Source organism: Mauremys mutica, chromosome 10, assembly GCF_020497125.1.
Source record: "Mauremys mutica isolate MM-2020 ecotype Southern chromosome 10, ASM2049712v1, whole genome shotgun sequence".
Lineage (NCBI taxonomy): Eukaryota > Metazoa > Chordata > Testudines > Geoemydidae > Mauremys > Mauremys mutica.
The window spans coordinates 47,742,594-47,756,695 of record NC_059081.1 but is presented as its reverse complement, the minus strand read 5'-3'; the positions used below and the strand labels follow the sequence as shown (position 1 = coordinate 47,756,695).

The 14,102-nt window shown below is 36.3% G+C and overlaps 1 long non-coding RNA gene across 2 annotated transcripts in view; it reads left to right on the top strand.

Annotated features, from left to right (window-relative positions):
- The window catches only part of LOC123378186, a 41,075-nt gene extending 29,958 nt beyond the window's left edge, over positions 1–11,117 (top strand). The window contains exons 4-5 of one of the 2 annotated variants that reach the window (XR_006582500.1): positions 10,616–10,817; positions 10,910–11,117. This is a non-coding gene — a long non-coding RNA (uncharacterized LOC123378186). Of the gene's footprint in view, positions 1–10,615 lie in introns of both variants that reach the window. The other variant, XR_006582498.1, reaches the window with a different exon arrangement.
- The last annotated feature ends 2,985 nt before the right edge of the window (positions 11,118–14,102 follow it).

Below are 14,102 nucleotides of genomic sequence, written 5' to 3'. Positions count from 1 at the left end.
TTTCAAGCTGAAACTAAATATTTTGATTTTTTTCTCAACAAAATGAAAACATGAAAAAAATTATACAGGACATATGTTGATTAGAAATGATTGTCTAAATGCAATGTTGATTTAAAATAAAAAGACAATTATTCATTTAAAGATTTTTAAAATCTTGATTTTCAGTTTTTTTAGCTGAAACTATTTGCTGAATTCATGAATAATTTTGGTGCACCTCAAAATCCATTTGTTTCAGTTTAAATTTTTTTTCAAGCTCTACTTAGGACAGGAGGAAGTGGAGAAGTTGTTTGTTGTCATTTATGCTTCCAGTCAGTGCCTCATTAAGAATATTTGCCAGATCCTTGAAAGTTCTGCTTAAAAAGTAGACTTCTCTCTCTCTCTCTCTCTCTCTCTCTCTCTCTCTCTCTCTCTCACACACACACACACACACACACACACACACACACACACACACACACACACACACCCCAGATTCTATATAATGATAAGTATGATCATTGTTTGCAAACATGTTCTTTCATAATAAAGAAAAATGAAGGCTACAAGATCTTACAAAGAGCATGAGACTTTAAATGTTAACACAGGTAATAAACAAAGTGCAACTTATATATGAGTATTCATGAAAGCGTCCCTGTCAAAGTACACAAACACACTACTAAAGCCATTCTTAACACAGTTTTAGTTATGGAAAGTCAAAACAAATAGGGTAAACTAAACTGTGCAAAGTATACTAACTGGAATAAATGTTTTCTCTTCTGTTAACTTTGTATAACACTGATGTTAACTTCTCTAACTGAGAATGGATGGACTTAACTTTACATTTTAAAACCTGTCATAGAAGAAGGGAGCATAATTTATTGTTTGTTATAAAGATGAGATCCAAGTAGCTAGGTATGAAAATAACTCTTCCTCTTGTCTTTGAATTTCAAAGAGATTCATAGCTTCCTCTATATTTCAAGTTTCTCTTTCACAAAACAAATTAAGAAACAGAAAATAAGTGTTAATGTAATTCATAAGCATAATGTGTTTATATTCATTTTAAAACATATTAAAAAGGTATTTAAGCTTACTCAAACATACTAATGTTTAACCATCAAACTATACATTAAAATGATATGAGAGGCACTCTTATGCTTCTTACAAAAATCTTGTTAGGAGTACTTTACTAGAACTCCTGGGTCTTTAGCACACAAATCTTAATACCCAACTATATCACTGAATATATCTGAAAGAAAAAAAAACATATCTTGGAGGAGAAAATAGCTGGATAATAAAATAGATTTCTCAGCATTTCATGCATAGACATTACCCTGGTCAAGCCTACAAAATGGAATAACACTAATGTTCTAAAACACATAAATGTGGCTCATAGTTTCCCCCCATCTCCTGCCCAGATCATATTTATGGATATTTAAAACTGTTTTTAGCTACACATAATATCCCTCTCTGACTTATGAATTTATTTCATGACAGTGACTATGTTTACAAAGCTGTTTATAGCTCAAAAATGCCCATGTTTAATTTAAGACAATCAGTTTACATCTGTTCAATCTATTAAGGCAGCAACCATGCCAAGTAATATGACAGCAGTATTACTCAACATCATTGCAGGCAATGACATATGGTGGAACATAAGGACAAACAAACAAATAAGTTTGTTTTTTTTTAAATCAAAACCAGGGCGTCTTAGTGTGAACAAACCACTTGTTAGCACAGCTGTGCCTTAACAGCATATTAACCTCAATAGTTATTTGCATGATGTGGTGCTGTAGCCAGGCTGGTCCCAGGCTATGAGGCTTGGTCTATGTTACAAAGTTAGGTCAACCGAAGCTGCCATGCATTGACCTAGTTGTGCATGTGCATTTGTCTATGGTTAAATTTGTCTCCCACCAATGCAAGTGCCCCATTACAGTGACACAGTAACATCACCTCCATGAGTGAAGTTGAGCCATGGTCGATCTAGTGAGATTGACGCAGAGTCAGTATAGATGCTGCATTACTTATGTCAACCCTAATAGTCCTCCATCAGCTGTCTCATAATGCCTGACACTGACAGCTCTTGTCACAATGGAGACCCCCTTCTCTTTAAAGCCCCACGAAGTTTGGAAATGCCTTTTCCTGATGGTCCATCTTGCTGACCACACCTATTGGCTCCTCATGGTTGTGTGCAACTACCCAGCTACCAGGCTGGCTACACATTTCAGATGCGCTCAGATGTGCAGTAGACAGGAGATATTGGATCTCCTGGGCCTGTGTTATAGGTCAGGTCAGGAAGAAGACCTCTGTGTGGCTCAAAAGTTTCTCTCTCTCACCAACAGAAGTTGGTTCAATAAAAAGATATTACCTCACCCACCTTGCTATGTTTGTTCCTATGTGAACAAACAGTAGATCTCCTCGTAAAGTGTGTAAAAAGATTTGCAAAGTGATATTTTCTGAAATCCGATAGCTCATGCTGCTCAAGGAAGGATTTGATCTTGCACCACTAAAATCAGTGGAAGCTTTGCTACTGACTTCATGGGGACAGGGTCAGAGAACATAAAATAAACTTGTTTGCAATATACAAAGTTTCCTGTCACATTGGTTATTGTGAAAATAAGACACAGCTACCTAGAAATACAGCTATTACCACTAGCGCACTATGGGAAACTGGTTTCCCAGTTTGTGAATATTTTTGAGAGTTTGGACACTTTTAATGCCCCAAATCAGGATGACAAGTCAAAATGGGGAAAGTTTTTGTGAATAGAAAAACCAAAAAAAATTTTTGGTTTTAGACTTTTTTCTCTTATAACCTTTTTCAATCTAATATTAAAAACAAAAAGCCATTCTGAATTGGAAAACTAAAACTTCTTGTTTAGAAAATGTAATGTAAAATATTTCAACAATTTCAAAACTTTTTGTCAAAAATCTTTTGCGTCGAGAGGCTCATTGAAATTGACGTAGTTTCACAAGAAGTTTTGGTTTTGATGAATCAACATTTTTGATTGAAAAAAATTCTTTGTTAAAAAATTCCTGACCAGCTCTAATTGCTACACCAAAGCAGACATGAGCCAATTTGTAAGGTGTTAAGTTTCCAACATGGCCATTAGAGATTCTTCAAAGCAAGGCAGTAAAAAAACATAATGTGTCAGGTCACTTTCATAATATTACATAGTAGAGATAGTTGAAAATGAAAATTCTGAAAAGTTAGTTACTTCCATTTCACCAAGTGTGAAATTGGCCCATTTTTCCTTTTTAACACAATGTTAATAGAAATTTAGATTTTGTGTTTACCCAAAAAATAAAAAATAAAAATGTTTGTTTCCTGAAAAATGTGGATTTTTAAAATGAAAAATATTGATAATAGTGCTCAATTTGTGCAAGGGCTTGCCAGGACTGAGCCCTGGCACCTCTAGGGTTGGCAGTTCATAGCTCCGGCACTTCTGGGCTTGCTGCATCAGTTATGAAAGTAAAAAAAAATTGCTTAAGCCATGTCACCTCTTTCATTATAAATTAAGCACTGACTGTTTCAAGAACAAGTTTGATAAGAAGAAATTCATGAAAATGTTTGAAAAAGTCTGCAGCTTTTTAGGGAAAAAATACATTTGAAATATTTTGATCAGCTCCTTTAGCCATATTTAAGAAAGTATTCATGTGAGTTGTGTGCAGGGAACTTTCTTCTTTCACCTGTGGCCACCAGCTTTTTACATGAACTGAAGACTGTTAATTTCTTGCAATTTTTATTCTAGCAGATAGCAGATAATATTACTTTTTTGGTTTTTTGTCTAATCCTCTTGTGGCTCTTGCTAAGTTATTTGACCCAATAGCATTCTGCAGGAGTGATTTTCAGTGCTTAATTATACAGAGCAATTGGAGTAAGGGCTGGGATCTGGCCCCATGAGTCTAAAATTGTGTCAGATTCACAGTATATGTAACTAACATAGATGACAAACAATATCCCCATAAAGGTCAGCAAAACATATTGAATGCCGTTGTAGTTCATTAAAGAAATAAAAAGTTGATTTGTGCTGTTCTCCATTTCCCTTCCTTCCACTTTATTTTTGAAGTCATGTGACTTTATGACTTTGTATTATTCTCACAAGTCTGCTATCCAGTTATTGAGAAATTTAGTAGTAGAATCTAAATCCCCATAACAATACAAATGAAATAGAAATATTATGGCTGAGTTGGTGGCCCATATGTTTTGTTTATACAGCCTCCCAAAGGACCTATCCTATAAATAACATCAGCTGAAAAACCAAGTAACATTTGTAGGACACAATAACAGTAATAATGATACTGAGCACTTGCAAATCAATATCAGAGCAAGGATTGGAAAGAGCTCCCAGCCCTGTTCTAAATCCACTGGACTGCTTATCTTTTCTCAGATTATTAACCATAAAGTAGTTTAATAATAGGAATATTCTTAGTAATTATATCCTGACCTATTTGAAAGGTACATGGAATAATCTAGGAATAATAAAACCTCTGTCGTTAATACAGAATATTTCAGCCTCTGGTTCCCTATATGAAGTGTGCTGGTACTTCCAGTTACTTAGGGTCAAGCTAGGGTGACCAGATAGCAGGTGTGAAAAATCGGGATGGTAGGGTAATAGTTGCCTATATAAGACAAAGCCCCTAATATTGGGATGATCCCAATAATATCGGAATGTCTGGTCACCCTAGGTCAGGCCTTCCTACCCTGGAAGGAGCTAGATCAGGTCCTTAATCAACTGATCTAGCTCACTCACAAAATAGCTTCTTTATTGATGTGCTCTGGGGCTTTCTCTAGTTTCTGTCAAATTTTCTTACTAAATTCTGCCCTAATTTATTTCTTATATTGTCTGATGAGATAAATGAGCAAAATGTATTATATTTATTGTGTAAAACCATTGATTCTCTGACTAGACTCCATTAGCCAGCTTTCATCCCACTGAACCCTGATAGACCAGTTTGGTCCAGGCCAATATGTTCTCTACAAAATCAACATTTTCAAATACTTTGAAGAAACATCTATCGCTCTGCCTGATCAAAGCATTCTCAAGCATCTGGAAGGAGGGCTGCATCTGTTATACCAGCTACAAAATGTAGCCTGATACTTTCAGGTGATTGTTCTTTAAACTGCCATATAGAAGGTGGTAGGTTATGAATAGATGGCCTTTTATTTTCATTTTGTGTTCTCATAGTTTTTGTACGATGAGAGAGGATGGATTGGAAAGCCTGGCTGGGCCTTGCTATATGATTTAGGTCACACTTAATATTAACTTTCCATTTATAAAAGGTTAATGATCTATAACAATGATTAGCCATTTATTAAAACATCCATTAACACTCATTAATGCTTTATAAACTATAAATAAACTATATAAACTACAAATAAAATATTAATATAAAATGCAACCATAATTTATTATTTTGTATCACTCTACATCTTTCCCTAGAGAGGTTGTCGGTGTTAGATTCAAGTAATTAAGTATCCACAAGATATTGTTAGTGGCTGTTTTCTAGGTCTTGCAGGTTGTCTCAGGATTTGGAAAGGTTTTGAAAGATTATCATGGACACTGTTGAAATGCCTGTAATGTGAATTTCAATATAGTGCAAGAATTTGCTATACTTTTCAGTTGATGGCACTGTAGAAACGTAGTGCTTCTGTGACACCGGTATTCCCATTCCAAGCTCTTGCACACACCAGGCTCTGTATAAAGGGAAAAAAATAATGTAAAGTGTTGTAGGAATGAGGTTTTCACAAATCAAAACAATCCATGATGTCCTTCCTAGAGCAGACTGTTGTAATTGTGTGCTTATGCTTTTCCTCCATGTCAGCTTTACTCTACATTTAATACTTGGTGAAAATAATTGCACTAATAATGTGTTGATTAAAAGTGCATTAATTTTACATAATCAAATAATGATTATTAATTTAAGTCCTAATACACTACAAAATGGCTAATTCTTCAGCCATTTTACATTTAAATGCGTAACAGAAATTAATGTGGTTTTGAACAGCTCATTAAGTGTGCTTAGATATCCTGTGAATTCCTCTATTTGATTAAAGAGACAACCTTTATATAAATACAAGAAAAGTTTTGATCATGCAATGCTGAGGCTACACAGGGAAACACAAAAAAGTCAGGAAATGAAAAAAGTGATGATTCCACAGAACATTAATACTCTCTCATTGAACATGCTAAGTTTAATTCATGAAAAATTGCAATTTGTATCCCCATGTCTGTGCACTGATTTCACCTTGGGGGAACAAGAAGTGGTGGGACTGCTGTTACTTTCTCCCTCGGAGTTCCACCAGGTGAAAGTGGCTTTAATTTATGATCCGTGCTCCAAAGTTCTGGGCTGCAGCAGCCAACTCCAGGCCCTTGGTGGAGCAGAGTTTGTAGGCAGCTCCCCCAGGGTACTTGTCATCCAGGTGGACTTTTGATCACCAGGCCTACAGTCTGTGTTTGCTAGTGGAATCAAGCCCAGTTGTATATTTTCACGGGTACATTTTTAGTAGCTTACCTGTTAATCAAAAATCTTTAATGTGGTTGAATTTACATTACTGTGAGAATCTTGGGGTTGAGCCTCAACAGCACAGAATTTAGAAAGGTGGCTCCCACGATCCTAAGCAGACTGGGAGATGTAACTGTCCATGGCAAAACTTAGAGCATCCTCAAAGTACTGTTTCTGCAGCCAGCTGCTGTGCCAACTGAGCATTGTGCTCTGTCCTGCCCCAGTACCCACTTTCCTGACTTGACAAACCCTCTGTGTGGAGGCAGAAAGGTAGCATAGAGTTGGCTTTATGCTAGTCAATGATTCTTCTTGGTTGTGGGAATCTTCATTTGCTGCATTAGTGCAGCTTTCTGGTGACTGTGTGAAGATTTTCCCCTTAAACATTTGTTTCTTGGCTTTATCTTGTATTTTGATATGTAGCCTTAATGTTGCATTAACAGAAATAATCTCAACTAGGCTTTGATATTGATACTTTTTGAGATGAATGAGGAGCTGGGGAGATAGACTGAATACACACTGGCAAATGGGGTCTTAGAACAAATATAGTCAATATGGTGGTAAAAATGCTTATGCCATCCTGTATCTTATCTCCACTTGCATTGTCACAAGGTGAGCAGGGATCTGTAAGATCTGCTAGATTCTTAGGAGATGCCAATTAGGCGTGATCATAAATGATTCTTGTAATACGGTTTTTAATTACTCCTCCAAACATCCATCTCTTTATTGTCAGGTGATCACTATTACAAATATGACAATTGATTAAAAACCAGTCATTTCTTTTTGTCCCTGCATCATATGTAAAATTCAGTTATAGCCAGCGCAGGTAATGCTGCCTATTAAGGTTGCCTAACACTTTCCATTATAAGACCCTTTTTTCAGTTGCTTATAACTTTGTCAAACTTAAACAATTTTGGCTGAAATTTTCTATTCTGGGTATCTGCCTCAGGTTGAAGAGTTTTGGGAACTTCAGCAAAAAACAGTTTAGCCACTTCTCAGAACAAAATTAAGGAAAAAATGTTGTTTCACACATGTTTAAAAAATTCTTGAAATGGTTTCATTGAGAAGCTCTAGCGCTTCCATACTTTGAAGCAAAGACTGAAAATTTGGTGTGTGGGGGTGTCGCATGGTCAGGGAGAGGCTTTTAGTATTGGGCAGCTACATTCTCTGAAGATTCTCTGTACTGAGTGTATTCTACCCTTTCGCAGCTCCTATCTGTGACTGGACTGTGCATATGCCATCCCCATTGAAAATACTCCAGCCCACGGATGTAGGGGCTGAGCAGAACTTCCCCTGCAATTACTTCTCCTGGCTGCTGTGGGCTGTTGTGGTGCTGGACATGAGAACTGGGAGCAGAAAGACACTTCTGTGCTCTCAGTGTTCTCCCTGCTGGGCCCAGGAAGTGTCCAAGTAGCCCAGGAGAAGGAGAAATGAAGAAGAGTGAGGAATTGGGTCTGGGGGGCAGTGAAAGAATTGACTGGGGAATGGGGCTGGAGATTTGTGGAATGGAGAAAATAGAATGATGAGAAGCCGGGGGGGATGTGAGGGGGACTGGGACATGGAGCTGAGGGCAGGGGGAAGACTGCCCCTGGGACAAAGATAGGCTGGAGGGGCCAGATGGAGTTGGGCTTGGGAGAAACAGGAAAGAAGAGTCTGTAACCACTCCTCTCAGAACTTGGAATTGAACCCTGGCTTCCTAAGTTCATACTTTGTAGCAGGTTGAAGATGCTGAGGAGCTGTTCTCTGGACTGGTGAGATACTAACCTTTGCCTTTCTGTATTGTGCTGTTATGTCTTTGACTAATAAAGATGATTGAGCCTATGTTATCTGATGCCTCATCAATAATCTAAATCGAACCCTAACAATTTGCTTAGGAAAGGAGTAAGCCTGCCTGATTTGTCATTCTCTAAATGGCTTCCATGGTCTTAATTTACCAATATGGCAGATAACTACCTACAATTATATTCAAACTGGTGTCATGAGTTTACCATTTCTTTCTTACTGTATGTATTTGACACTATAGTTAACATATATTAAAAGTATCCTTTCAGTGCAGTTAGGAATCTAGACTTGCTCCAACATTTATTTCAGCACCGCCCCTTTAAGAGTCAGGCAAAGTGCACAACACTGGCTTTTGCACTCTCCATAGGGGACTCATGCACTCAAAATGGCAATAAGAGGCTTTGAGTGTCCTTGCTGTCCTTTTCTCTAGATTTTTGTAAGTGAATTTCCCATGCGGTGTTTTTTGTTTTTTTTAAATTTTGCTCCTTGCTGCATCAGAGGAGATTCCTCTGCCCATCTTGGAATTAATAATGTGGAAGTGTCTTGTGGTTCCTATTATACACTCAGGAAGGAGCTGCAAGTGTGCCGTGCTTTTACTGCAGATCATATGGGCATAAGTAAACAAGCAGAACTTGGAGGGCAGCAAAGAATACAGCTGTGTAGAATTATCAATATTTGCTTTATTTTCATTTGTGAATTGAAATTTTTAGGTGTACTCATATAAATTCCACAGCGATCAGTAAGTTATAAAGTTTCACTTGTTTCAGACAAACACAGATTAATGTTTATTTTGCCAGTGACAACTTTTTCTTCCTGGCCAAAAAGAAAAAAAATTACTTGTTCTTAAGTAAAAATTTCCGGAAAGAACTTTTCTCAATGAAAATTTCCCAAAGTGATTTTTTTCCCCTTTGTTCAGGGTGAAGTGTTTGTAGTGGAAAAAGCAGAATGTTCCTTCAAATGAGCCAAAGGCAATTTGTCACTTAAGTTTTACTTCTGAGGAATACTGAGGTCTTTTCCCCAATAAAACTGCAAAAAAACCAAAACAAAACCACAAAATCTCAACCAAGCAACCAACCAAAAAAAAAAAACAAACAAGAAGAAATGCAAAATAGTCTTGATTAACAAAATTCTGAGATTTCACCATTCTTCCGTTGCTGAAATTCTTGAAAACCTAGTTCTAGGTATGCTGAATTTTGTTTAACTTTTTTCTTCAGTCTGTCTATTTACTCATCTTGTAAAGTCTTTGTCAGCTATCTCCCTTGTAAAGGTGTAGTAAAACCATGGATATAATACAATAGGAAAAGGCACTTCTTTGAAACATACCTACGTAAAGTGTTAATCTCTTCTGTCATATTCAGGTGCTATGTGGCTTTGTTCGGTTTCCATCATGATGTATGAAATAACAAAAGAATAGGATAATGTACTGTGTATATCCATAAAACCATACAGATTCCCTTCTTCTGAACCTGCACTGAACAACCCAAGGGAACTGAATTTAGTTCATCTGTAATATTCCAAAAGGCAAAGGATATTTAAAATCTTCTGGTGTTGCTACCAATTAGAATCATCTATGAACAGCAATGAATAGAACAACATCTGAATCTGACACCAGAAATTTATATAAAATAACAAGAAAAACAGGGTTCTGTAGGGAAGAGTAGTTTTCTAGTTTCACTATTATATATATTTCAAAACATAAGCATATGAAATTAGGATAAAATCACTGAAAGCCTCATTAAGAATTCATCTTTTGTCTTTGTAACATCTGTCATTATCAGAATGATATTCAGCAGTCATTACTGTAGTCCCTGTTGCTAGAAAAAAATTACTTTGTACATCCTAATATGGCAGTTAAAAATCCCTGTGGGGAATTTAATTTGGATCTTTTATAGCAGCAGCATAAACTAATATATTCTAAGAAAGTTAAATTGTCTGTGACTGTTCCAACAACACATTAGATAAATCCCAAAGTGCCACCACCGTAAGAGTCAAATGTCATGAGCTGCAAAGATGGAGTTAGAACAATGGATTAAATGATCTGTAACAGTGGAAGCATCATAACAAATTATGAGTTTTCAGTGTTTTCATATTTACTGTACACATTCTGCCATTTTGTCATAGACAGGAAAAATGGAACACCATTACTAACATGTAAAGAATGAAAATGTACATGATGCATTTAGACTGTTACTCTGATTACATAAATGTCCTGATGAGCTATAAAGATCAGGTATTCATGCTGCTATTTTTAGATCGATTAGCTCTGCTCAATGCCATTGCTCATGAGGTAATCTTGATGCAAACCCTAGTAGTGTAAGCGGTGCTGACTTTTGATGGTTTCTTTTTTCTTTTGGAGGGCACCCAGAGGATAACTTTAGTTTTGGCCTGAGGCTGTTCTCATATGTACTCAGTTAAAGAGAGCAAAGAAGAATTCTGCTGGCCCACAAAGCGTGGTGAACAACATAGACTATGAAAGGAACTCGAGGGAAGGGAGCCTGAGAATCAGATCTCTGTGACAGCTGGAAGGACTTAGAGGGGGTGAGAGCTGAGCCCCAAAGGTGAGCTGAATAGCCTGAGAGTGGCAGAAATATGGTTCACTGATTTGGATGTTTTGTTTGATTATTTAATTGGACTTTTGTTATCCTGGAAGGGGACTGAACTTCACATGTGACCTGGTGGGAAGGCTGAGTCACCCAGAAGACTGCTGCAGAACCAGGTTGGCCAACAAAAGGGCGTGCTAGAGTAGAAAAACCTCTAACATGCCACCTCCTGGCATGGTGTGTGTGTGTGTGTGTTTCTCTGGCAGTGAGCTCCCACCCTATCCCAACAACACTCCACCTTTATTAAACTGCACTCAAACCACTGCCATTTGTTTACAGCTTTAATGGTGTTTTCTTGTGTGTGTGTGTGGGGCGGGGGGGACATGACACGTAGCAACATTTTAAAGTGCTTCTTCACCTTACATGTTATAGGACTCCGAGTTTTGAGCCATATTTTTTCCAAAATAGATATCCCATATGGATTTAATTGTGTAAAATAAAATAGGAAGAAAATGTTAGTTTTCAAGACAAAATAATCAAATGTGTCAATCTCTACATAGTTGTGTTAATATCTTTGATTTGAATATACTATCTTGTGTCTCCTATCTTAATAACAAAATAGAATATTTGAATTTTAAAATTTTACTTTGGGGGAAGATTTAATATTGTGTACTAGAGAGACGCATAAACCAACATCCCAGTTCCAAACTATCCTAACCTTTCAGAAAAAGTGGAAAGATTTGAGCTCATCAGTAGTATATACTTGTAGGAAGAAAAAGGCTTGACATAAGAAACCTTTTGTTTGGATATGTCACAGAGGAAGAATAAAAGAAATGAGATTTTTTGAGACACATTTCTTTCATCTGTTTTTTTAAAACTGAGAAGGTATTTTTATCACCCTTTTTAAGGCATCCTAACTTTGCAGTCAAGGAACAAGTGTTCTCTTCCCCATTTTGCTTTTTCTTACAACAAACATTGTGGGTGCTATTTGTTGTTGCAAATCTGTTTACCTGTTGATAGCAAATGAAATGCAGTATGTGGCCATTTATTCATCAAACCACTTAAGCACATGATTAAATCCCATTGACTTCAAAGGCTTTAATTAGACAAACTCATGCTCAAATCCTGTGCTGAATCAGGGCCTCTATAAACAAAGTTGGAGTTTAAGATTGGATCCCATCATCTTAAATCTACATTATCCCTTTTGCAAATCCCAGGGCCTCATTGTGTGACATTTATTTATATTGGTGAACACTTGCTAACATGAAGTGTCTTATAGATTTTGATGGGACAAGTCCAGTGAGTTGCAAATGGGGCCTTATGTTTTAGCAAGTACACACAAAAATATGTGCTAAGTAGGTAATAGTTGCAACCCTCCAAAAATGAAAATTTGAAACCTTTCTGTCCACTAAAGCATAACTGAGCTGACAGTGGCTGTACCATCTGGTCACCCTTCAGGGATTTCAAAAATTCACTTCACCATAAACTGAAATAAATAAATGTGATGGAAAAGCAATTCAGAACAATGACCTCTTCATTTATTAATTGTGGCAAAAATTACCAGAGAAATGTCACAAAGATTTTACAATAAATTAATTATCACTTACACCAGAAGAGAATATAAACTCAGAGCATACACTTTATAATTTTTAATTTATATCAATATATTGCTGAAACAGCATATGACTTCATGCTATCATTGCTAGAAATATATTGGTGATGTGCAGATAGAAATAGAAAATGGATTTTTGCTGTGTCTCACTGAAATCCGTTATTCACTCCTAATTTCATATCTCCCTGAATAGCATCAATTGTCACTTTTTTCAGATTATAGTCCATAGAGTATGCACGTGCAATTCTCAATATAGCCCATTTTCCAGCTGTTTTTTATATAAAGCCCTGTGTGAATTTAGAAGCACTTTGCTGCTGTTACTATGCAAAGGCCTTCATCATTATAGAATGAATGGGGAAATACATTTTGAAACAATTAGAAGTAGAATAAAATCTTCAGAGCAACTTGGCTTTTTAGTGCACTACTTGAAGGTAGTATATTATGCTACCCTGCTAATAAGTCTTAAATTTGTAAATCTTATCAAAAAGCTCTGTAAGCCTGACCTTTTGTCTTTGAGATTTATACTTCCTGGAAATCTTCCTGTAATATTTAGATTGATTACATAACTATAAAAAAAGACAGTGACATAATACGTTTTCCTAGCTTTTTATATGAAAAGATAAGATCATCCTGGTTTGCAGTGTACTCCTTCTAAGAAAGCTTGTAATTCTTAAAAGCTTTGGGCTGAAAATCTATAGGCCAGATTCTGATATCCTTACTCATGCTAAGATATTATATAATATGAATAAGGGATATCAGAATCTGCTTTATGAATTTTTAATACTTTAATTTATTAGATATCAGAGGGGTAGACGTGTTAGTCTGTAAAAGCAGCAAAGAGTCTTCTGGCACCTTATAGACTAACAGGGAGCATGAGCTTTCGTGGGTGAATACTCACTTCGTCGGTATTAGAGTATTATTAGAGTAGTCTACTGAAAACAAATTCAATTGCCTAAATTCTCACATTTTCAGCTTATGGTAAAACTTTTATGAACCAGAATGATACTATTCATGACTTAAGTCAACTTTTAATATGAATTTTGTAATGTATTCTTCGGAAGAAAATATTCCTAAGGACAGCTATTTTTACGGACACTATTCCAGTATAAGATAACAGAAAATATATTATATACTGTGAAGTATGAAACAGAAAGAGTTAATAGGAAAGTAGACTGGAAGGGGTCAGCTTAGTTCAGGTTAGAATGCTGTGGGAACAATGTGTGTGTTATTATTTAAGCTTCTGTGGAAATTCAACATTCTGTACTATATCTTGGGGGTTTTTTGTCTCCACATTTTCCAGATCAGAACATGTTTTATATGAGCTGAAAGTGTCTTTGAACAAATGTCTGAACTAAACCAAGACAAGAGAGCTAACACTAGAGCTATGCAAATAACTGAGTTTATGACATGCTGGAAGTTCTGAAATTAAAAAAAAAAATGGTTCAGGTTGAACCAAAACTGAATTTTTTTGAATTTTCAGTTAAGTGAAAGTGTTGGAAAAAATGTGTTTTGGGGCTGAACCAAGCATTAGGTTTGATCCCAAACATTTCATTTTGGGCATTATTATCATTTTTAATAATAAGGACAGAAAATGAAGGGCTAGATTCACCAGGAAGTGGTGCCCTAGCTACAAGACAATTGGGTATTGTGGGATAGGGCTCTCTCAATCTCCCCCATTGAAGCTGTTCCAC